Here is a 24,893-nt window from a genome sequence, read left to right as displayed (position 1 = left end):
AACGCACTATCCCTGCTGATCGTACTTTTTCTTAGAACACCCTTCGCCTCCATAGTTGTTCTCCTTCCTCTTGGAGAGAAGGTCATGTGGCTGGCTGTGTGTACAATGCGCATCAGGGGTTGTCAGTGTGCCTTGGCTGGTGTGGAAGGAGTGGCCCACTTCACCCTCACAGCTTCTCCAGTGTCGTGCCATGAGATCCAGCCTGCTCTCACCAACAGTGACTTTGTACTCAACCCCAAGCAACGGAGATTCAGAATCAACTATAATACAATTATAACAGCACTTCTCTGCTAGTCATTCAGCTAAATGCTTCAAATCCCTTTTCTCTTTCATTCTTCACTGCAGCCTTGCAAGGTAGGTAGTATTATCTTCACTGAAGAGACGTATTCAATAGAAATGAGGCTTGGAGAGGTTAAAGAACTCACCCAGGGTCATATAAGAAGCAGCAGAGGCAGGATTGGAACCTAGGCCCTTCATGATTTGCTCTATGATCTTAAGCCAGGTGGTTTGAAAAGCTCATTCCTTGCGCTATGAAGGAGATGGAGTGATGGCATCACCCATGTCACCAGTCTGCGAGGACAATCTGCTCTCCTTGAGTCCCCCTGCAAGCAGTGTCCCAAGTATGCTCCACGATGTCACCTACTGGCTGGGTTAGAACCTGGACAAATAGACTCAACCAGAGCAAGAGGGGGATATAATAGGTGAGTTTTGTGTGACAGAGGTGGAAGCGCAACAGAAACACAGCGCTGGAATCCGCTGGATGTGCTTTATCTGAGGCATGCTTCCTTTGTTCTATTTCATGGCAAAGAAGTATGTTCTGGATTATTTTAGGTGAGGGAGGGATGGGAAGGGCTGAGGGTGGCTGTAAAGGGGACTAAGAAACTTAAGGCTAGATTTGGGCTGGATTTTGGAATTCAACAGGTTAACAGAAGCTGAATTTAGGAAAAGTTGTCCTCTCATTTTTGCTCAAAATTGTTGCTGTGTGTATGAGTGTTAAAAAAAAATCAATGTGAAGTTATCAGTGTTAATATTCATAATAAAAGTTAACATCTGTGAGCCTCTAATGGTCCAGGCTCCTATTTTTATTATTAACATCAATTTAACACCCTCAGAAAAGTTATTAGGCTCAACCTCCTCTGCCATTGCTGTCGTAAGAGGAATAAAGGCCATTTTCTTCTGGTTGTAGATTCAGCTTTTAAAAATGGAGCATCAGCAAGACCCTGACAGTAAACAACCCCAAATACTGTGTGATCACTATCTTGGCCAAGGAAATGAATATTTATGAGACTGTGTCTCAGCCATTGGTTCAGATGCTGTGGGCTTCAGGCAGAATTACTATTGACAATCTGAATTGTACACCTAGGTTGGACATAAATAATTTTATTCAAAACTTCATCCCGGGGATTGTGAGGAACATTCTTCATTTTATTTAGGATGTGCTGACAACCTAATAAAGGACTCAGGTACCGGTCACATTTCCTGTGTGATACTGATCCACACCTGACCGTTGGGCGTTTTCTTGGTGTGGTGGCAGAGGGACTGTTGGATCCACAAAAGCCCTTTAGAGTGAGCTGGTCTGAGGACCCGAGTCCTCCCCAGTCAACCCTTTGTCCCCAGAACATCTGCTAATGTGCGACCTGGTGGTCTCAGACTAGCACTAAGTGTCAACAAAAGATTAAGTGTGGCACAATTTTTCTGGGATATACCTGATTATAGTTAAGTCTAAAAATTTTGAAACACCTTGGTAGAATTTCTGGGACACCAAGAGTCTGGACAACCATAACAATGTCCTCCATACCAAATAGTATAACTCAATGTTCTGATGTGGCTGCATTAATTGCAGTCCTCGGCTTGAGAGAAGAGTTCTCTGCATTTCCAAGTGTTTTTCAAGGGTTTGATTGGATACGGGTAGCCCTCCTACAGTTTTGGGGTGGTGGATGAGTGTGGTTTTGCCCACCCGTGTGTGGCTCCTTCAAATGGGAGATGTCCTGAGGTTTTTGACCTACTTTTGGTCTAAGGAATTGAACTTGAATCCCTCAGCTCCATTTTCCACCCTTGAGCTTGTTATGCTGTAGAGCCTTCTCTGTTCTTTGGGGTGCACTGTAGTAATAAGGGAAAAAATCAGTACCTTTTTGTGAAGCATTGCTGAAGCCTTATGTGCTTTCTGTGTTGCCGAGCTGTGTAAATTATCTTCTGAAGGAAGAACTCACACAGCTCGGGCTCACTTCAGTACAACTCTGACAGTTTGCTGGTAGCAGAGAGCATGGAAAACAATCACCATTTGTGCAGCAAAGACTAGGGAGCTTTGGAACTATAAAGGGAATTGAGCGAGGAGCTCCTGGCACGCCGAGCCGAATCATGTACGGTTGACGTCCTCAGAGCAGCAGGTGTCAAGATGGGATTAAACGCTCACAGGTTTTATTAGAGCAAACTACTGTTTGAGAGAAAAGGGAGAGGGAATCAGTGGAAGCAGGGAGGATGCATCCTGGACTGCCAGGCTGCAGTCTCTGGAAGGCTCTACAGGGCTTGGGCAGCTCACCTGTGTCTCTCAGGAACAAGGCTGCCCTGGTCGTTGGCTGGAGTAGCCCAGGGGAAGCGTGGCCTTGTGCAAACATGGTGAGGATGGATTTCAAAGTGTGACACGGGGAGGCTTTGGTCAAAATGTCTCTGCCGTTGGAGATCTGCAGGGCCCCTCCCAGGGGCTGCCCAAGACTACTTCTTGGGGCTTCAGTCTCCTTAACTTAAAATGAAGAGCTTTTCTTCACGAAATACCTACTTTGTTTCAGAGGCTGGCCACATCCTGGAGTCCCAAAGGGCCTGCCAGAGGGAAACAGAGGAGGGGCCGTGTGCCCCCCAGCCCAGAGGCGTTTCCCTGCCAGCCTCCCTCCACACACCAGCGTTTCACAGGCTTCCTAGGACCACAGACCACAAAGCCCGGTGGTCTTCTTGTGTCTTCGGTCCCACAGCTATTGGTCTGTAGCCAAGCACCAGCTGTTTGCAGCTCTGTCCCTCAGGGGTGGCTTGTTGCCTCTTCTTGTCCTCTCTGGACCAGTTCAGGCACTTTCTCTCACGTTCCTCTGCCAAGTTTGCAACAGGAGGGAACCCACACTCACACCCGTGTTTAGTGAAAGTGAGGCTTCCACCTGCCTCTTCCATTTCCTGCCTGCCTGTGAGTCTGCTCTGCACCTGCTGGCTGTGTGACCCGGGGCATGATGTCCAACCTCTCTATGCCTCAGTCTTTATTTGTAAACAGGGAGATTTGTACCAATTATTAACTATTATGGATGTTTTGAGAGTTGAATGTGATAATACAAGCAAGCGCTTAGCACGGTGCTCAATAAATGTCAGCTATTATTAGGTTGAACTATTTAGAATTGCCATCTTTCTTAGTCAAAAGTCATTACATTTTGGCAGTATTATATGGCTGAACTGAGAATTGTCATCGGACAAAGCTTTTGGGGTTGGAAACTCCCTTACCATCTGTGGGATACTCACTTGCCAGGCGGAGCAGCTGGCCTGGGCTGCTTCTGCCTCCTTGTCAGGACTCAGCATGTGCTCCTCCAAAATTCATTAACTCCAAGAGGAGGAAGGCCTTAGGTGGGAACAGAGGAGTTGGCTCCATGTCACCTGTCCTTACCTCCTCCTCACAGTGATCAGTGTTCACAGCGGTGGCCTTGGACTACAGGAGGCTTCCCCAGGGTGGGTGCTCAGCTTGTGAAGGGAGACGGCCCTTTCCTGGTTCACAGAGCAAAATAGGGTACATCAGGATGACTCCTTGTATTAGAGTTCTGCAGAGAAGCAGAATCATAGGAGATATATATATATATATGTATATATATATATATATATATATATATTCATATATTGAGAGATTTATTATAAAGGACAGGCTCACACAATTATGGAGGCTGAGAAGTCCCATGGTCTGTAAGCTGGAGGTCCAGGATAGCTAGTGATGTAGTTCAAGTCCAAGCTCAAAAGTCTGAGAACCAGGGGGCCAATATAAGTTCCAGTCCAAATCTACGTGCTGAAGACAGATTTCCCAGCTCATCAGTCAGGCAGAGAGAAACAATTCTTTCTTCCTCTGCATTCTTGCACTCTTCAGGCCCACAGTGGATTAGATGATGCCCACCCACATTGAGAAGAGCAATCTGCTCTACTCAGACTACGAATTCAAAGGTTCATCTCATTCAGAAACACCCTTACAGACACTCAGAAATAACATGTAACCAGCTATCTGGGCATCCCATGGCCCAGTCAAGGTCCAGGTAGGTTTACTGTGGTGATCTTAATTCAGTAAGAGTGTGTCTTTGTGGGAATGGCCGGCCTTGGGGAACCACGGGAATCCTTTAATACCAGCCACGGAATGAGAGGTGCTCCTTCTGAGAACGCACTTGGGTCAGTGTGTGGGCATGTCCTTCATGGTGAGGAAGAAGGGTCCTCGGACAATGGACTGAGAGCCATGTCTTCGTCTCTGCTGGGATGCCCAAAGTCACAGGTACTCTTGTGTTCAAGGCATTCACTTCCTAAAGCCAGTGTTAAAATAACAATGTGTAGCTATTCACATTTGTACTTTGGAGGAGCTTAATATGATGAGGATAAAGCACTGGATTTAAACTGCAGAATTAATGTACTCCTGGTCCAACTGTGTGGCTGTGTGCAAGCATCTTACCTCCCTAGAACCTCATATATGGAGTGAGAGTTTGTGCCAAGTCAGAATGACAAGTGCACCTCATCTCTGAACCTGAATCTGATTGATGAGTTCAAACTCCTTCAAGCACTGTGTTGGGAGGATTAATTATTGATATAAGGCCATGCCCAGATGACACCATATGTACTTGACAAAGGATTTATGTCCAGAACACAGAAAGAACTCCTACAAATCAATACAAGCAAGAAATGCAATCCAATAAAAAAAATCTGAACAGACACTTCACCAAAGAAGTTCCAGGAATAGCCAGTAAGTACATGAAATGATGCTCAACAACATCCGTCATTAGGAAAATACAAATTAAAACCATGAGATACCATTTCACACCCACTAGCATTAGCCCAAATCTAAAAACTGATAACATCAAATGTTTGTGAGAGTGTGGAGCAAGTGGAACTCTCATACATCACTGATGGTCATGTAAAATGGTACAGCCACTTTGGAAAACTGTTTGACAGTTTCTTATAAATTTAGCCATATACCTTCCCAATGATCCAGCAATTCTACTTCTCAGTATAGCCCAAGACAGATGACAACATTTATCCACAAAAATACTTGTATAAGAATATTTGTAGGAGGTTTACAGATATCAGTCAAAAACTGGAAATAATCCATGTTTTCACTGACAGGAAAATAGATAAATGTATTGTGGTATATTCATATAATTGAATACTACTGATGCAGGTAATGGCATGAATGAATTCCTAAAACATTTTGTTGAATGTAAAGGACCAGTCAAAAGAAATATATACAGTGTGATTCCATTTATGTGATGTTGAAGGAGAGACAAGTAGGCTGATAGAAATCAGAACAGAAGTTTTTTATCATCATGAGGAAGACTACAAGGGGACCAGAGAGAACTTTCTGAAGTGATGGAAATGGCATCTTAATTGGGGTGGAGGTTATATGGGTGTATACATCTTTCAAAATTCACCAAATTATGCACTTAAGTTCTATGCATTTTACTGTTTGTAAATTTTACTCCAATTAAAGAAAAATAGGAAAAAACAGGAGGAGAGAAATTAGAGACACTAAGAATAGTCTGCTCTTTCAAGGAGTTTTGCTTAGAGGAGAAAGGAGAAACAGAATGGTAATGAGAGGGGACGTCAGGGCCAGAGGTTGTTTTGTTGTTTGTTGCTTTTTACCATAGGAGAAGTAACACCATGTTTGTGTGCTGATGAGAAGGATTAGCAAGATGGAGGGAAGATGCATGGTTCAGGAGAACAGTGGGCCAGGCTACAGGAGTGATGTCCTTGACTAGGTAAGACAGGAGGTATCTAGAACACAGCAGGATTATTAGCCTTTGCCAGGAGTTGGGAGAGTTCACTTATAACAAGACAGAAGGCATTGCAAATGAGCACACATGCAAGATTAATATCTGAGAATTTAGAACAAGGCCAGTCTGCACACTGAGTTTTCCTCCAGTCTCATGTGGCCCCACCAGAACAGTAAAGTGAGCATAGACTTGGAGTTCAAGTGAGTAAAACAAAGTGAGGGGGGATGGTGAGGGAGTGAGAGTGATTATCCTGATTGGTCATGGACTCTACATTCCATAAACAAGTCAGTGAGGACAAGAGGATGGTGGGGAACAGGCAAAGCCAGGATTGCTAGATTGTTGGTACTGTTAGGTCTGAAGGACTAGAGGAGTTGAATCAGAAGAAAAAATGTGCAGGAAGTGCAAAATAAGCTGGGAGCTAAATTTTCAAGGAACAAGTGACAGTGAACTGGGGGTCAGTTAATGATGGTGGCAAGCAGGGTAAGTAACTGGTACATAGCCTGATGAGTTGAAACTCAAAGCTAGGTGTTTTGATGAAGGAGGAAGGAAGACAATCTGGAGGAACCATGTCAAATGCTGCAGATAGATCACCCCCACCTCCAGGCCAGGTGGTGCAAAGAAGGAATGCTGAAGAGAAGACTGGACGGGGCTGAGGGCAAGCAGAGTCTCTGGGAGGGGGAATGGCGTGTCCCAGTAGAGCAATAGGATCAAGAGACAATATTGGGGAAGAAAGGATTTTGGTGTAACAGTACATTTCATCTAGCTCCATATGTCTCTGAACCTGATGACATTTTGCTACTTCTCATTTTTGTCCAGTCTGGAAGGATCATACAGCTCTTATAGAAATTAACATATTACATGATTGAACATGTCAGGACTTTGCCCAAATATGTGTTCACACTGTTCTAAGGTCTTGCCAAATACAAGAAGGATGATCAAATGACCAACAAGCACAAAATCAATCAATTAAAATCTACTTCAATCTTACTAGAATCAAACAAATAGGAATTATTGGAGTGGAAAAATAAGAAGTATTGATTTTTCTGGCATTAGAGAAAGTCAAGGAGCACTTTCACACACTGTTATTTGTAATGTCAACTGATACAATCATTTGAAGGACAATTTAGCCAAAACTATTCAAAATTAAAATGAATATACCCTTTGTTTCTTCCATATCCACTTTTAGGAAATTAACACGAAGAAAACTGCATAGCTATACAGGAGAATCTACAGTGTTCATAGTAGAAAGATGATTGCTCATATGCCAAATGGCTATAAAAATATTGGGCAAACACATGATAACTCCAGACAATGGACTATCGTACAGCTTCAGAATGGTTGAAGCAGGTATCTCTCTACATTTTTTTTTTTTTTTTTTGCGGTACGTGGGCCTCTCACTGTTGTGGCCTCTCCCGTTGCGGAGCACAGGCTCCAGACGCGCAGGCTCAGCGGCCATGGCTCACGGGCCCAGCCGCTCCGCGGCATGTGGGATCCTCCCGGACCGGGGCTCGAACCCGCGTCCCCTGCATCGGCAGGCGGACTCTCAACCACTGCGCCACCAGGGAAGCCCCTCTCCACATATTTTTAAAAGTCTCACACTTACTGCAAAGTGGTGACTATGTTACTAAGAAGAGAGTGATGTATTTGTCTTGAAATGGAAGGATGAGACATATTATGAAATGGAAAAAAAAAGCAAGTTGCACAATAGTTTGTGTGCATGAACTCTTTTGTCAATAATAAATGTGTAGAAAATTAATGGGATTTTCACACAGTATAGCTGTAGTTATCTGTGCATGGTAGCATTGGAGGGCACTTCTCATGTCCTCTTTTTTAACATCTAACAGGGTGTGCAGAGTGCCAGTTCTGGATCAGAGTGCCTGGATTTGAATTTTGATTCTTATACCTGCCAGCTGTGTGGTTGTCGCCAAATCCCAAATTTCTCTAAACCTTGGTTTTTTCCTCTATAAATTAGGAATTAATAATATCTACCATTGTAAACTGTGAGGGTGATGTAGGAAAAATCACGGCAACTATCACAGTAAAGCATACAGAAAGTGCTGGAATTAATAATTATTATTATTACTAGTATATTTTACATAACAGACATGTAATTGCTTTTTATTTATTGGAGTATAATTGCTTTACAATGTTGTGTTGGCTTCTGCTGTACAACGAAGTGAATCAGCTATATGTGTACATATATCACTTCCCTCTTGGACCTCCCTCCCATCCCACCCTCATCCCACGCATCCATCTAGGTCATCACAGAGCACCGAGCTGAGCTCCCTGTGCTATACAGCAGGTTTCCTCTAGCTATCTATTTTACACATGGTAGTGTATATATGTCAGTCTTAATGTCTCAATTCATCCCCCCTCCCCTTCCCGCTTTGTGTCCACTTGTCTGTTCTCTATATAGTTGCTTTCCTATTCAGAAAAGAAATAGATTTTTTTTTAAATTTTATTTTTAAGGAACTTAGTTGGGACACAGTCCTGGAGAGATGTAGCCTTACCTCCACATGAAAGTGGCCGAAATTAATGAAAGAATGAATGGAGTGACTGATGTTGGTGGAGAACCAAATGGATTCCTGTGGATATTAATTGATTTCAATCTAAAATCAGTGAAAGATTTCTTTTCAGTTCACAGGAAGCCAAGCAAGCCAGTGACATTTTAGGATGACATTTATTTCACGTTTTATAAATTCCTGATGTATCTTGTGTATAGTAACTTACACCCTGTGGTGTGGAAGGAGGGGTCCCTGAGCTTCTCCAGCAGCAGGGAATTTCCTGCCTGCTGAAAGCCAAGACTTTCAGCTTTGGAGAGGAGACAGGTGACTGAGGGAGAATAAAGTTGTGGACACTCCTATCCCCAAATTACACTTGGTTACAATGTGGGCCAAGAGAAGGCACCCCTCCCCTCTGGGGGGGGCTAAAATAGAGACTAGGTGAGAGCCGATGGAGCAGGCTAAGATATACTAACAGCTGGACCCAGCTCTCGTAATTCCCCAAAAGATGTGTCAATTTTCAGTCCCCTTACTCCCTAAGAATCAGAGAGCAATTCCTTTCCATTTTGCATCTCAAACCAGGGTGGGATGGCATGTTTTACTATGGAAAGCTGGGGTCTGGAGGCAATTCTATTTATAGAACAAAATTTTGGAGACTAAAGAACTCTACACTTTGGGATACTGAATCAAAATGTCAATTTTCTGCTCAAGCTTGAAGCTTTAGACCTAGGCAGACCTCTCTCTCTCTCTCTCTCTCTCTCTCTCTCTCTCTCTCTCTCCCCCTCCACCCCGTTATCTCCCTCCCACCCTCTTTTTCTCTGTATGTCTTTCTTTTCTTCTTAGGGAAAGTATAGTTTTTGGTCACAGCCCTTGTCTTTGAATCATGTACATTGAGAGAACATAAACTGCAGTCCTTTTAGTAATTTAGATCCTACGCTTTTAGCTCACTGGACATCAGTGAAGGTATCTCAATTCAAATGATCACTGGGAGGGGCTGGATGGAAGAGAGTGTTCCCAATATGGGAGGATGGTTTGAAACAGCAACTATCCTCAAGATTTTTGTTGCTGCTTGTATCTGTCCCCTACATATAACAAAACACATAATCAACCACTGGTACAAATTATCCTCTTGCGATTTCTGGCATATGCAGTGGTATATTGTTTTTACAGCCCCTCTATTTGTATTAATGTCTCACATGGTGGCCCCTTATTAACACAAGGACTGTGAATATTTAAACTGGCACAGAGTAGAGCACTGGGCTCATGTGTTTTGGATAAAAGCCTCTAGCCGTTCTTCCTTATTTACACTCAGGAGTCATTCTTGAGCCCTCTATGATGCTAAATTCATTTTCTCATCTCTCTTTAGGCAAAACACCTTTGACCAAATGTATAATGTCCTTTTCACCGAATCTTGGAAGAAAGAAACTATGAATTAGAAGGAAGTGTGATTTTCTGTCTTGGGAAAACTATGAGCCTAGGATATAGTTATACTCTTGCTTGACCTCTAATCCTTAAACATAATCAACTTCATACCACACAGGGCCAATAAAATTTACTTTTCTTTATATGTGTGCTTCTTGGTGTTATTTTTCTCTAGCAAAGGTTACATTTTACCTTGTATTAGCTGGAACTATTGTTATAGAAGAAACACTATTAATCACTATTATAGATATTTTTATTAATATTAGAACAATTGTGGATCAGTGTCAGTAAAATTTGAGCTTTTTCTCTTTACTCCCACCTTCCTTTTGTTTTTTTTTCCTCCACCCCTCCATGCCTCCTTTCCTCTCTCCCTTCTTTCATTCTTCTATATTTATTTTTTAGAAAAGAGTTAAACATATATTTCAGATAAGATATTAGATAGCTCCAGAACTATCTTTGGGTATTACTTATTATTTTAGATGGAGGGGTCACCTGTCAAAGAATCATTGCTTAGATGCAGAAACAGATCCACTCAAGGCCATTCTCTGACCTCACAACTGAATCAGTACACTGGCTTCCTAATCTGATGTCCCTGCCTTCGATTTTTCTGCCCTGTAAGTAAATAAGCACCCAGCAGTATTACATTTCTGAAATGATCAGTTTCATGAAAATTTTGAAGGCTCTTTTAGGGGAATTCTCACTACTTAAAGGACAGAGTCCACAGTCTTACTTTCTGTTTAGGACTTGCAATGAGTGGCTTCCACATTCTGGTGGGAGCAGAATTTCATGATGCAGAGCTGTCCTTAAGGGAGGATGGGCTCCACGTTGCCCTTACTCCCCACCAAGTGCATCTCTAACTCCAAACATTTGCTCATACCCTTCCACTCCTCGGATACCTTTGATCCTAGTCCTACACAAATCCTATCCCCTCACCAAAGGTGCAACCCTACTGTCTCTTTTACTAGAAAGCTTTCCCTAATAGTTTCTAGTCTCACTGAATCTCACTTTCCTGAAATTCCTTCGACGTTCATTACTTAAGATGCCCTCCAGTATGAGAAACCCAAACACCTATACCCACCCAACTATGGCTGAGGTTGATCTTGACCTGACTTTTCTATCTTACTGTTTTCATCAATATACTTTACTATTCCAGGAAACTCTTCCCCAGGAAATTAAGCATTGCAAATAACTTTATTTGCAAGAAGTTCAGGAACTTCCTTAAAAAAAATTTTTTTTAAATGAACCTGAAACTGTTAGAGTTTTTAATAGCTAGCATCAAACAACTCTTTACCCTCCAAGGCTTTATGAAACCCTCCCTTCAAAACCCTCCCTTTGGAGAGACCTTCAATATGGCAGAGGAGTAAGTTCACCTTCCTCCCCACAAATACATCAGAAATACATCTACATGTGGAACAACTCCTACAGAACACCTACTGAATGCTGGCAGAAGACCTCAGACCTCCCAAAAGGCAAGAAACTCGCCATGTACCTGGGTAGGGCAAAAGAAAAAAGAAAAAACAGAGACAAAAGAATAGGCACGGGACCTGCACCAGTAGGAGGGAGCTGTGAAGGAGGAAAGGTTTCCACACACTAGGAGCCCCATCGCGGGCGGAGACTGCCGGTGGCGGAGGGGGAAGCTTTGGAGCTGCGGAGGTGAGCACAGCCACAGGGGTGCGGAGGGCTAAGCGGAGAGATTCCCACACAGAGAATCGGTGCCGACTGGCACTCACTAGCCCAAAAGGCTTGTCTGCTTACCCGCCAGGGCGGGGGGGCTGGGAGCTGAGGCTCGGGCTTTGGTCGGAGGGCAGGGAGAGTACTGGGGTTGACAGCGTGAACACAGCCTGAAGGAGGCTAGTGTGCCACAGCTAGCCAGGAGGGAGTCCGGGAAAATGTCTGGAGCTGCCTAAGAGGCAAGAGACCATTGTTTCAGGGGTGTGTGAGGAGAGGGGATTCAGAGCACCTCTAAACAAGGTCCAGAAATGGGCACGAGCCATGGTTATCAGCGCAGACCCCAGAGACGGGCATGAGATGCTAAGGCTGCTGCTGCCGCCACCAAGAAGCCTGTGTGCGAGCACAGGTAACTATCCCCACCTCCCCTACCGGGAGCCTGTGCCGCCCGCCACTGCCAGGGTCCCATGATCCAGGGACAACTTCTGCGGGAGAAAACACGGTGTGCCTCAGGCTGGTGCAACGTCACGCTGGCCTCTGCCACCGCAGGCCCGCCCCACACTCCATGCTCCTCCCTTCCCCCCCACACCGGCCTGAGTGAGCCAGAGCCCCCTAATCAGCTGCTTCTTTAACCCTGTCCTGTCTGAGCAAGAACAGATGCTCTCAGGCGACCTACACACAGGGGCGGGGCCAAATCCAAAGCTGAACCCCAGGAGCTGTGCAAACAAAGAAGAGAAGGGAAATCTCTCCCACAGCCTCAGGAACAGTGGATTAAATCTCCACAATCAACTTGATGTACCTTGCATCTCTGGAATACCTGAATAAACAACGAATCATCCCAAAATTGAGGTGGTGGACATTGAGAGCAACTGTAGAATTGGGGTTTGCTTTCTGCATCTAATTTGTTTCTGGTTTTATGTTTATCTTAGTTTAGTATTTAGAGTTTATTATCATTGGTAGATTTGTTTACTGATTTGGTTGCTCTCTTCCTTTTATATATATATGTATATATCTTTTTGTTTTTCCCTTTTTGTGAGTGTGTATGTGTATGCTTCTTTGTATGATTTTGTCTGTATAGCTTTGCTTTTACCATTTGTCCAAGGGTTCTGTCTGCCTTTTTTTTTTTAAGTATAGTTTTTAGTGCTCGTTATCATTGGTGGATTTGTTTTTTGGTTTGGTTGCTTTCTTCTTTCTTTCTTTCTTTTTTATTTCTCTCTCTTTTTTATTACTTTTTAATCTATTTACTTTTAATAATCTTTTAATTTTTTATTTTAATAACTTTAAAATTTTTATTTAATTTTATTTTTCTTTCTTTTTTTCTCCTTTTTCTTCTGAGCCATGTGGCTGCCATGTGCCAGGTGCCAGGCCTGTGCCTCTGAGGTGGGAGAGCCAAGTTCAGGATGTTGGTCCACCAGAGACCACTTGACTCCACATAATATCAAATGGGGAAAGCTCTCCCAGAGATCTCCATTTCAAAGCTAAGGCTCAGCTCCACTCAACGACCAGCAAGTTACAATGCTGCACACCCTCTGCCAAACAACTAGCAAGACAGGAACACAACCCCACCCATTAGCAGAGAGTCTGCCTAAAATCATAATAAGTTCACAGACACCCCAAAACATATCACCGGACGTGGTCAGCCCACCAGAAAGACAAGATCCAGCCTCATCCAGGCACCAGTCCCCTCCACCAGGAAGCCTACACTACCCACTGAACAAATCTTAGCCACTGGGCCAGACACCAAAAACAATGAGAACTATGAACCTGCAGTGGGCAAAAAGGAGACCACAAACACAGTAAGTTAAGCAAAATGAGAAGACAGAGAAACACAGAGCAGATGAAGAAGCAAGGTAAAAACCCACCAGACTAAACAAATGAAGAGGAAATAGGCAGTCTACCTGAAAAAGAATTCAGAGTAATGATAGTAAAGATGATCCAAAATCTTTTAAATAGAATGGAGAAAATACAAGAAACATATAACAAGGACTTAGAAGAGCTAAAGAGCAAACAAACAATGATGAACCGCATAATAAATGAAACTAAAAATTCTCCAGAAGGAATCAATAACAGAACAACTGAGGCATAAGAATGGATAAGTGACCTGGAAGATAAAATAGTGGCAATAACTATGCAGAGAAGAAAAAAGAATGAAAAAAATTGAGGACAGTTTCAGAGACCTCTGGGACAACATTAAACACACCAACATTCGAATTATAGGGGTCCCAGAAGAAGAAGAGAAAAAGAAAGGGACTGAGAAAATATTTCAAGAGATTATAGTTGAAAACTTCCCTATTATGGGAAAGGAAATAGTTAATCAAGTACAGGAAGCACAGAGAGTCCCATACAGGATAAATCCAAGGAGAAACATGCCAAGACACATATTAATCAAACTATAAAAATTAAATACAAAGAAAAAATATTAAAAGCAGCAAGGGAAAAACAATAAATAACATACACGGGAATCCCCATAAGTTTAACAGCTGATCTTGCAGCAAAAACTCTGCAAGCAGAAGGGAGTGGCAGGACATATTTAAAGTGATGAAAGGGATAAACCTACAACCAAGATTACTCTACCCAGCAAGGATCTCTTTCAGATTTGATAGAGAAATTAAAACCTTTACAGACAAGCAAAAGCTAAGAGAATTCAGCACCACCAAACCAGCTTTACAACAAATGCTAAAGGGACTTCTCTAGGCAGAAAACACAAGAGAAGGAAAAGATCTACAAAAACAAACACAAACAACTAAGAAAATGGTAATAGGAGCACATATATCGCTAACTACCTTAAATGTAAATGGATTAAATGCTCAAACCAAAAGACACAGACTGGCTGAATGGATACAAAAACAAGACCTGTAGATACACTCTCTACAAGAGACACACTTCAGACCTGAGGACACATACAGACTGAAAGTGAGGGGATGGAAAAAGTGAGGGAATGGAAATATTCCATGCAAATGGAAATCAAAAGAAAGCTGGAATAGCAATTCTCATATCAGGCAAAATAGAGTTTAAAATAAAGACTATTACAAGAGACATAGAAGGACACTACATAATGATCAACGGATCAATCCAAGAAGAAGATATAACAGTTATAAATATTTATGTACCCAATATACGACCACCTCAATACATAAGGCAAGTGCTAACAGTCATAAAACATGAAATTGACAGTAACACAATAATAGTAATTGAAAGTAACACAATAATAATAGTAGTAGGGGACTTCAACACACAACTTTCACCAATGGACAGATCATCTAAAATGAAAATAAATAAGGAAACACAAGCTTTAAATGAAACATTAAACAAGATGGACTTAATTGATATTTATAGGACATTCCATATCAAAACAACAGAATACACTTTTCACAAGTGCTCATGGAACACTCTTCAGTATAGCTCATATCTTGGGTCACAAATCAAGTCTTGCTAAATTTAAGAAAATTAAAATTGTATCAAGCATCTTTTCTGACCACAATGCTATGAGACTAGATATCAATTACAGGAAAAAAACTATAAAAAATACAAACCCATTGGAGGGTAAACAATACTCTACTAAATAACCAAGAGTTCCCTGAAGAAATCAAAGAGGAAGTCAAAAAATACCTAGAAACAAAGGACAATGAAAACACGATGACCCAAAACCTATGGGATGCAGCAAAGGCAGTTCTAAGAGGGAAGTTTATAACAATAAATTCCTACTTCAAGAAACAAGAAATATCTCAAATAAACAACCTAAACTTACACCTAAAGCAATTAGAGAACAAGGAACAGCAACAAAAACCCCAAACTTAGCAGAAGGAAAGAAATCATAAAGATCAGATCACAAATAAATGAAAAAGAAATGAATGAAACAATAGTAAAGATCAATGAAACTAATAGCTGGTTTTTGAGAAGATAAACAAAATTGATAAACCATTAGCCAGACTTATCAAGAAAAAAAGGGAGAAGACTCAAGTCAACAGAATTAGACATGAAAAAGGAGAAGTAACAACTGACACTGCAGAAATACAAAGGATCATGAGAGATTACCACAAGCAACTATATGCCAATAAAATGGACAACCTGGAAGAAATGGACAGATTCTTAGAAAAGTACAAACTTCCGAGACTGAACCAGGATGAAACAGAAAATATGAACTGATCAATCAGAAGCTCTGAAATTGAAACTGTGATTAAAAATCTTCCAACAAACAAAAGCCCAGGACAAGATGGCTTCACAGGTGAATTCTATCAAGCATTTAGAGAACTAACACCAATCCTTCTCATACTTTTCCAAAATATAGCACAGGGAGGAACACTTCCAAACTCATTTGACGAAGCCACCCTGATACCGAAACCAGACAAAGATGTCACAAAAAAAGAAAACTACAGGCCAGTATCACTGATGAACAGAGATGCAAAAATCCTCAACAAAATATTAGCAAACAGAATCCAACAGCACATTAAAAGGATCATACACCATGATCAAGTGGGGTTTATCCCAGGAATGCAAGGATTCTCCAGTATATGCAAATCAATTAATGTGATACACCATGTTAACAAATTGAAGGAGAAAAAACATATGACAATCTCAATGGATGCAGAAAAATCTTTCAACAAAATTCAACACAGATTTATGAAAAAAACTCTCCAGAAAATAGGCATAGAGGGAACTTACCTCAACAAAATAAAGGCCATATATTACAAGTCCACAGCCAATGTTGTGAAAAACTGAAACCATTTCCTCTAAGATCAGGAATAAGACAAGGTGGCCCACTCTCACCAGTATAATTCAACAGTTTTTGAAGTTTTAGCCACAGCAATCAGAGAAGAAGAAATAAAAGGAATCCAAATTGGAAAAGAAGAAGTAAAGCTGTCACTATTTGCAGATGACATGATACTATAAATAGAGAATCCTAAAGATGCTACCAGAAAACTACTAGAGCTAATCAATGAATTTGGCAAGGTAGCAGGATACAAAATTAATGCACAGAAATCTCTTGCATTCCTATATATTAACAATGAAAAAATTGAAAGAGAAATTAAGGGAACACTCCCATTTACCATTGCAACAAAAACCATAAAATACCTAGGAATAAACCTACTTAAGGAGACATAAGACCTGTATGCAGAAAACTATAAGACACTGATGTAAGAAATTAAAGACAATACAAGCAGATGGAGAGATGTACCATGTTCTTGGATTGGAAGAATCAACATTGTGAAAATGACTATACTACCCAAAGCAATCTACAGATTCAATGCAATCTCTATCAAACTACCAGTGACATTTTTCACAGAACTAGAACAAAATATTTTACAATTTGTATGGAAATTCAAAGGACCCTGAATAGCCAAAGCAATCTTGAGAAAGTGAAACGGAGCTGGAAGAATCAGGCTCCCTGACTTCAGACTATACTACAAAGCTACAGTAATCAAGACAGTATGATACTGTCACAAAAATAGAAAGCCCAGAGATAAACCCATGCACATATGGTCACATTATGTTTGCTAAAGGAGGCAAGAATATACAATGGAGGAAAGCCAGTCTCTTCAATAAGTGGTGCTGGGGAAACTGGACAGCTACATGTAAAAGAATTAAATTAGAACACTTCCTAATAGCATACACAAAAATAAACTCAAAATAGATTAAAGACCTAAATGTAAGGCTATATACTATAAAACTCTTAGAGGAAATCATAGGCAGAATACTTTGTGACATAAATGACAGTAAGATCCTTTTTGACCCATGTCCTAGAGAAATGAAAATAAAAACAAAAATAAACAAATGGGACCTAATGGAATTTAAAAGCTTTTGCACAGCAAAGGAAAACATAAGATGAGAAGACAACCCTTAGAAAGGGAGAAAATATTTGCAAATGAAGTAACTGACAAAGGATTAATCTCCAAAATATACAAGAAGCTCATGCAGCTCAATATCAGAAAAAACAAACAACCCAATCCATAAATGGGCAGAAGCACTAAATAGACATTTCTCCAAAGAAGACATACAGATTGCCAATGAACACATGAAAGGATGCTCAACATCACTAATTATTAGAGAAAGGTAAAATAAAACCACAATGACATATCACCTCACTCTGTTCAGAATGGACATGCTCAAAAATCTACAGACAATAAATGCTGGAGAGGGTGTGGAGAAAGGGAACACTCTTGCACTGTTGGTGGGAATGTAAATTGATACAGCCACTATGCAGAACAGTATGGAGGTTCCTTAAAAGGCTAAAAATAGAACTACCATACAACTCAGCAATCCCACTATTGGGCATATACCCTGTGAAGGCCATAATTCAAAAAGAGTCATGTACCACAATGTTCACTGCAGCACTATTTACAATAACCAGGACATGGAAGCAAGCTAAGTGTCCATTGACAGATGAATGGAGAAAGAAGATGTGGCACATATATACAATGGAATATTACTCAGCCATAAAAAGAAATGAAACTGAGTTATTTGTAGTGAGGTGGATGGACATTGAGTCTGTCATACTGAGTGAAGTAAGTCAGAAAGAGAAAAACAAATACCATATGCTAACACATATATATAGAATCTAAAAAAAAATAAATGGTTCTTACGAACCTAAGGGCAGGACAGGAATAAAGATGGAGATGTAGAGAATGGACTTGAGGACACGGGGAGGGGGAAGGGTAAGCTGGGATTAAGTGAAAGAGTAGCATTGACATATATACACTACCAAATGTAAAATAAATACTTAGTGGGAAACAGCTGCATATCACAGGGAGATCAGCTCGGTGCTTTGTGACCACCTAGAGTGGTGGGATAAGGAGGATGGGAGGGAGATGCAAGAGGGAGGAGATATGGAGCTATATGTATATGTATGGCTGATTCACTTTGTTATACAGCAGAAACCATTGTAAAGCAATTATGCTCCAATAAAGATGTTAAAAAAGGTGGGGAGGGCTTCCCTGGTGGCGCAGTAGTTGAGAGTCTGCCTGCCGATGCAGGGGACATGGGTTCGTACCCCAGTCTGGGAAGATCCCACATGCCACGGAGTGGCTAGGCCCGTGAGCCATGGCTGCAGAGCCTGCGCGTCCGGAGCCTGTGCTCGGCAACGGGAGAGGCCACAACAGTGAGAGGCCCGCATACCGCAAAAAAAAAGGGGGGGGGGATATATGTATATATAGATCTGATTCTCTTGCTATACAGTAGAAACTAATGCAACATTGTAAAGCAACTATACTTCAATAAAAATTAATTAAAAAAAAAAAAGGGAGTCCAGGTAGCTAGTGTCCAAAACACCCAAACTTCTTGAACGCTTTCAGGGAAAGGTCCTTTAAAGACAGGGTGAGGGAAGAGGGTTGTGTGTGTGTGATTAGCTCATGAACATTCTTCTGATTTGTTGTTGGTGGGGTAATGGGAGTCAACATCATCAGCTTTTTAGTTCCAACTGGCCTGAGGTCTACATGCTTCTGGGCAGCTTAACGTTAACTTCTTTCACCTGCTGGGGCCTTCAGTGTCTGCAAAACAGCTCAAAGGATATGGCTCAGAATATTATCTATAGCCCTTGAGGAGGAGCTAAAAGTTCTTGACTTTGTAATGGCTAATCTGGCTAATCTGTTATTATTTTGTTTTTCTTGACTTTTCCTTTCGTTTTTCATTTTCTCACTTCTCTTATTAAATTTACTCTTTGTAACTTGGGGAAGGCCTAGGAGGCTAAAGTTTTTCTACAGACAAGAGGCAGGTGGAGGAGACTGAGGTGAGTCTGTTCTGGGAAGGCCCTATTATGTCCTGCTTGGTTACAATAGGGCTTTTCTGTAGATGAAATGAATTATACACACAGGGCTCTGAAAGCATTGCTGGGCACATAGTGAGTGCTTATTGTGGTGATTGTTGTTATTAAGTGGAAAATCTCTTTATATTCCTAACATGTACAAGAGGCTCTTCTGTAAAGAGTTTCTACCCACACTTCTTTTATTACATTTATTTATTTTTCATGTTGTAAATGCTCTAGTGAAAAATTTAGAAAACATAAATGTAAAGAAAAAAACACCCATGCATAAATACTGTTCCTTTGGTTGTATTTTATTTTAATTTTTTAAAACTGCTTGTATATTATTATTTTTATGAAATTGAGATCATATGGTTGTTTTGTATGCCTACTTTTAAATTCAGTATTATGCTTTGAAAAATTTTCTAGGTCACTGAATATCCTTTGAAAATAAGCATGATTTGAAACACATACAGGGAGAACACCATGTGAGGACAAAGGCAGAGATCAGGGAGATGCATCTATAAGCCAAGAAAAGTCAGTGATGGCCAGCAAATCAGCAGAAGCTAGAAGAGAGCATGGAACAGATTCCCCCTCTCTGCTCTTAGAAGGAACCAACACCTTGATCTTGAATTTCCAGCCTCCAGAACTATTTTGACTCAAGGATAACAGAAGATCAAGAGATCACTTGAAGACTATCATGATAGGGCTTTCTAAGAGCTGCATGGATGGGGCATTAATTACATTAATCTCATATGTCAATGATTTCAGCCCTTACCTATGGCACGTACACTTTCCAGTGCATGCCAACCAAGAAGATAGGTATTCAGATAGATCATTCTCTATCTTCTGACTTCTTACAATGAAGACAGTCTATAACTAGAAGATCAAACCACCAAACATAATAGCAAGCAAGCAAACAAAGAACTGTCAGATGTTTGGAAGAGAACATCTGTGCATCTGAATACTTTGAAGAACCCTGATGGTAGAGAAAATTTTGTGGCAGGGTCCAGTCTCACCTGTTTGCACAAGGACAGATGACTATATTTTACATTCCAAATGCTCCCTCTTTCTGCCTCCTCTGATGTGGATCAATAGTCACATATGGTGTCTGTTTCTGGGCTTTTTAGTCTTTTCCATTGGTCTATCCTACAGAGGTTTTGTATATCCATTGGCAGTTTTTTTAATTGAAAACTTATTTAAATTTTATTTTGAAACTCTTTGTTACTGATATATAGAAATGTTATACACACACATATCTGCAGCAAATTTTTAAAGTATTACAAATTTTATTAAATTGTCTGCAGACTTATTTGGATTTTTCCTTATTTTTTCCTTATTATCTGTGATGAGAGTTTTGTTTCTTACTATACAATTTATAAAGATTCATTTCTTTCACCTGCCTTGATGTAATGGATACTATCTTCATTGCCAAATAGAAATTGTGACAGTGGGTATACTTGTGTTCCTCTGGATTCCAAAGCAAGGTTTACAATGTTTTGATATTAAATGTTTCATAGACACACTTTATCAGAAAAAAAGATGCATCCCTCTTTTGCCAATTTGCCATGAATTTTTAAAAAATGAATTGGTACTAAATTAATCAAATAGTTTTTCTGCGTCTGCTGAGATGATCATTTTTTAAAACTTATTAATGTGGTTGACTGCATTTATTGACATTCGATTGTTAAACCGAATTGCCATTCCTCAAAAAAGAAACCCAAACAATTTGTTCATGATTCATTAAAAAAATAAACAATTTCCTACTGTTGTGTAACATTCCATTGTCTAGATTAGTGCTTCACAAACTTGCCCATCAATCCTCTGGATTTTATTAACACAGATGTGCAAATTCACTAGGTTTGGTCTGGGGCCTGAGATTTTGCATCCAGTGCCCATGTGATCCTGATGCTGGCCCCTGGACCACACTCTGAGAAGCAAGATTATAGACATAACATGTTTAATGTAAATAATCCCTTATTAATAGATACATCAATTAGAATTTTTTGACTTTTAGAAATTACTCTCTGATGAGACTTGTATTTAAATCTTTTCCTAATTTCCTGGGTATGGGATTGGTAGGTCAAAGGCTCTTAAAACTTACTATCAAATGCTTCTGATAAAGGATGTATACATTATGGTCCCACCAACAATATTAAGAGCTTCTCTATGTAGCAACTGGAAAGCTTCTAGGAACTGACTATAAATCCTTCTGTTTGTAAGTGCCCATGATACTTGTTTTCTATTATTAGTTTTCTATTGATGCATAACAAATTATCACAAACTTATCAGCTTAAACAGCATCATACTAGCTTCCAGCTCCATAGATCAGAGTTCTGCACACTGTGGCCAGATTCTCCGTACGGTCCCACAAGGTCAAAGTTAAGGTGTTGGCAAGATTGGGCTCTTAACTAGAGACTCAGGGGAAAAATTTGCTTCCAAGCTCCTTTGGGTTGTTGGCAGAATTCAGTACCTTGGGACTATGGGACTGAGGTCATTATTTCCCTGCTGGCCTTCAGACGGGGACTGTCCTTACCTCCTATTTGTTACCTGCATTCCTTCTCAGCTAGCACCCTCTCCATCTTCAAAACTGCAGTGATCATCGAGTCCTTCTCATACTTTGAATTTCTCTGACTGCTCCACCACCAGCTGAAGAAAACTCTGCTTTTAAGGGCTTGTGGTGTTACCTTGGATGCCCCTGGATAGCCCAGGATAATCTTTCAATTTTAAGCTTAACTGTACCATGTAACATAACATGATGCTATGAAGCAATTATCTCATCATACCCACAGGGTCTGGAGAGTAAGGTAGGACATATTTGGGGGGCCCACTTAGAAATTCTACTTATCATACCATCCAAGTAAAAAATTGTTATTTTCTCTTCACTCTCTGTCTTAACTGTTTCAATTCCTCTGTAATAATCTTATGCCTCTGGATTGTAACGTTTCCAGCCCTGTTTTTTCTTTTGTATTTATCTGACGTATTCGGGTTAATGATGTTGCTGAGGCACTCAAAATAAAAACTGAAACCCAGTAAATGGATTATAAACTAAAAATCGCTTTGATGGCCAAGGCTGTCACTGCTCTGCACTCTTGTTAACAGAGTCTTTAGGGGTGAGCAGATGGATGAGTTTTCGCTCTGAGGTTTAAATTTTTCTGTTTAATTTTGAAGGTCCATTAGGATGGAAGTTTATGCACAGGATGGAATACCATTTTCCAGCATGCCAGGGATCTGATCTGTTCCAGTTATATGACATTTCCAGATTGTTGGTAACTAAATGCAAACTAGTGAACTTATTGATGCCGTTACCCACAAAATCATATTAGCAGTGAGGAAACATTGTCTGTTAGGATTAAGACCATGCTTCCTTTATCATAAGGTGGACCTGTCTTGACATCCCCAATTGGAGGTGGCATCACCCCATGCCACACATTATAGAAAATTGTTCTTCATTTGTTACAAAGCCACGCTTTTTTCCAAATGCAAGATTATAAAAATTCCCTTTGAAATAATTCTGTCATTTATATGCATTTGTTTTGACTTTAAGAAGGGGAGGGGCTTCTATGTCCATTTTACCACAACTTCACTAACTGTCAAAATTATTATTGAAACTTTGTTAATTTGATAGATGAAAAATCATATTTCATTTTGAGTGAAAGAGAACATTTAATGCTTATTAGTCACTTATGTTTCCTCTTCTGATTCCGTTCTTGTCCATTTTCATTGATTTGTAACCACTTAATATACTCAGAGCATTAACATTTTATCCTGTGATATTTCTGACATAAATCTTGTCTCATTGCATGCTTTAACAATTTTTTTTGACATACGGACATTTCAAAGTATTATGAGATAATTATTTTTTACTTGTGATTTCTCCCATCATTTCTTACGCTCAGAAGTTTGTTTTCTCATCCCAAGATCAGATACATTTTTCCCCAGGCTTTTCATTATTTACATTTTTTTTTGATCCACTAGGAATTTCTTTCAGAGTGTACAATATGAGGTTGGGACTCTATATTTTTTTTCCCTCTAAATACTTAACTGGTTATTCTAAATTATTTCATCAAATAATTATTTTCCTTTCTGTAATGATTTTAATGCCATCTTATATAATCTACTGAATTCTCCTTTATATATTCAGGACTGTTTAAGGATGTCTGTTTTGTCTCATTGATTTGTCTGATGATTCTTCAGCCAGAAGCATTCTTCGCTAAATTATAATTTTATATATATTCTCAAATATCTGATAGAATATAAGAATCATTCTTCACTACTTTATTTTTCCAAAACTACTGTTATTTCTCCAGATGAACTTGAGAATCAGTTTTCAAGTTCCATTTAATTTTTTCTGTTGCACTGAATGTACAAATTAATTTGGAGAGAGTGTTGACATCTTTACTAAATTGAGTCTTTCAATTTAGAAATATAAAGAATCTATGTAGTTAAGTCTTTTTATGTTCTTCCTAAAGTTTTAAAGTTTTTCTCATGTGAGTCTCATACATGCCTTATTAAGTTATATTAATAGATTTCTTATTACTTAATTGGTATTTTAAGTTTTTTGCTATTGTGACTGAAATCACAAACATGTTTTTTCAAACATGTTTTTGAATTGGTTATTAATGATGCATAGAGAAGCAATTGATTTTAGAAATTTCTTTTGTACCACAATTTACCTTACTCTTTATTGACAAGAGAAAAAGAAGAATTCCTGTTCTTCTGTTAAACATGAATGAAGTCATAACCTTATAGATTCTCTGCTATATGATGTGCTTCTGTTTTCAGGTAGAACTATCTTCATAAATACTATCTGTCTCATTTCAAACATTCATTCATTTCCTCACCCAAGTTTTTATTAAACTACCACTACCAATAAGATAGTGAATAAGGACCCCCCAAAGATGGCCATATCCTAATCCCTAGAACCTGTTAATATGGTACCTGACATGGCAAAACAGACTTTGCAAACACGATTAAACTAAAGATCTTGAGATGGAGAGATTACCCAGGATTACCAGGGTGAGCCCAATGCAAGCACAAGGATCCTTATAAGATGGAGGCTGGAGGGTCAGAGTCACAGATGGAGGTGGGACAGTGCAGACAGAGGGAGATTGGAAGATACTACTCTGCTGGCTTTGAAGACAGAGGAAGAGGCCATAAGCCAAGGGATGCAGAGGTTTCTAGCCACTGGAAAAGGCAAAGACATGGATTGTTTCCTGGAGCCTCCAAAAGGAACACGGCCCGACTGACACCTTGATTTGAGGACTTCTGATCTTTAGAACTGTAAGATAATAAATTTGTGTTGTTTTAGATCTCTAGGTTTGTGGCAATTTGTTACAACAACCACAGGAAACAAATACAGGAGCTCACTGAGGAAGAATAAAGGACAAAAAGCCACAGTTTGTACTGTAATGACTTACAGAGTGCAGTTCCCATAACAATACAAAAATGCAAGTATTTAAGGGGAAGACAACAGGTGTCAAGTGTATGTTTTGAGAATCATAACTTTCTTGAAATTCTGACTCTGGGTTTTAATTCCTTGTATTTCTCCCCTTGGTCATCGTCACAGACTCATTCCTG

The sequence above is a fragment of the Lipotes vexillifer genome, unplaced genomic scaffold, assembly GCF_000442215.2.
Source record: "Lipotes vexillifer unplaced genomic scaffold, Lipotes_vexillifer_v1.1 scaffold402, whole genome shotgun sequence".
Lineage (NCBI taxonomy): Eukaryota > Metazoa > Chordata > Mammalia > Artiodactyla > Lipotidae > Lipotes > Lipotes vexillifer.
This window is presented reverse-complemented; position numbering follows the sequence as displayed.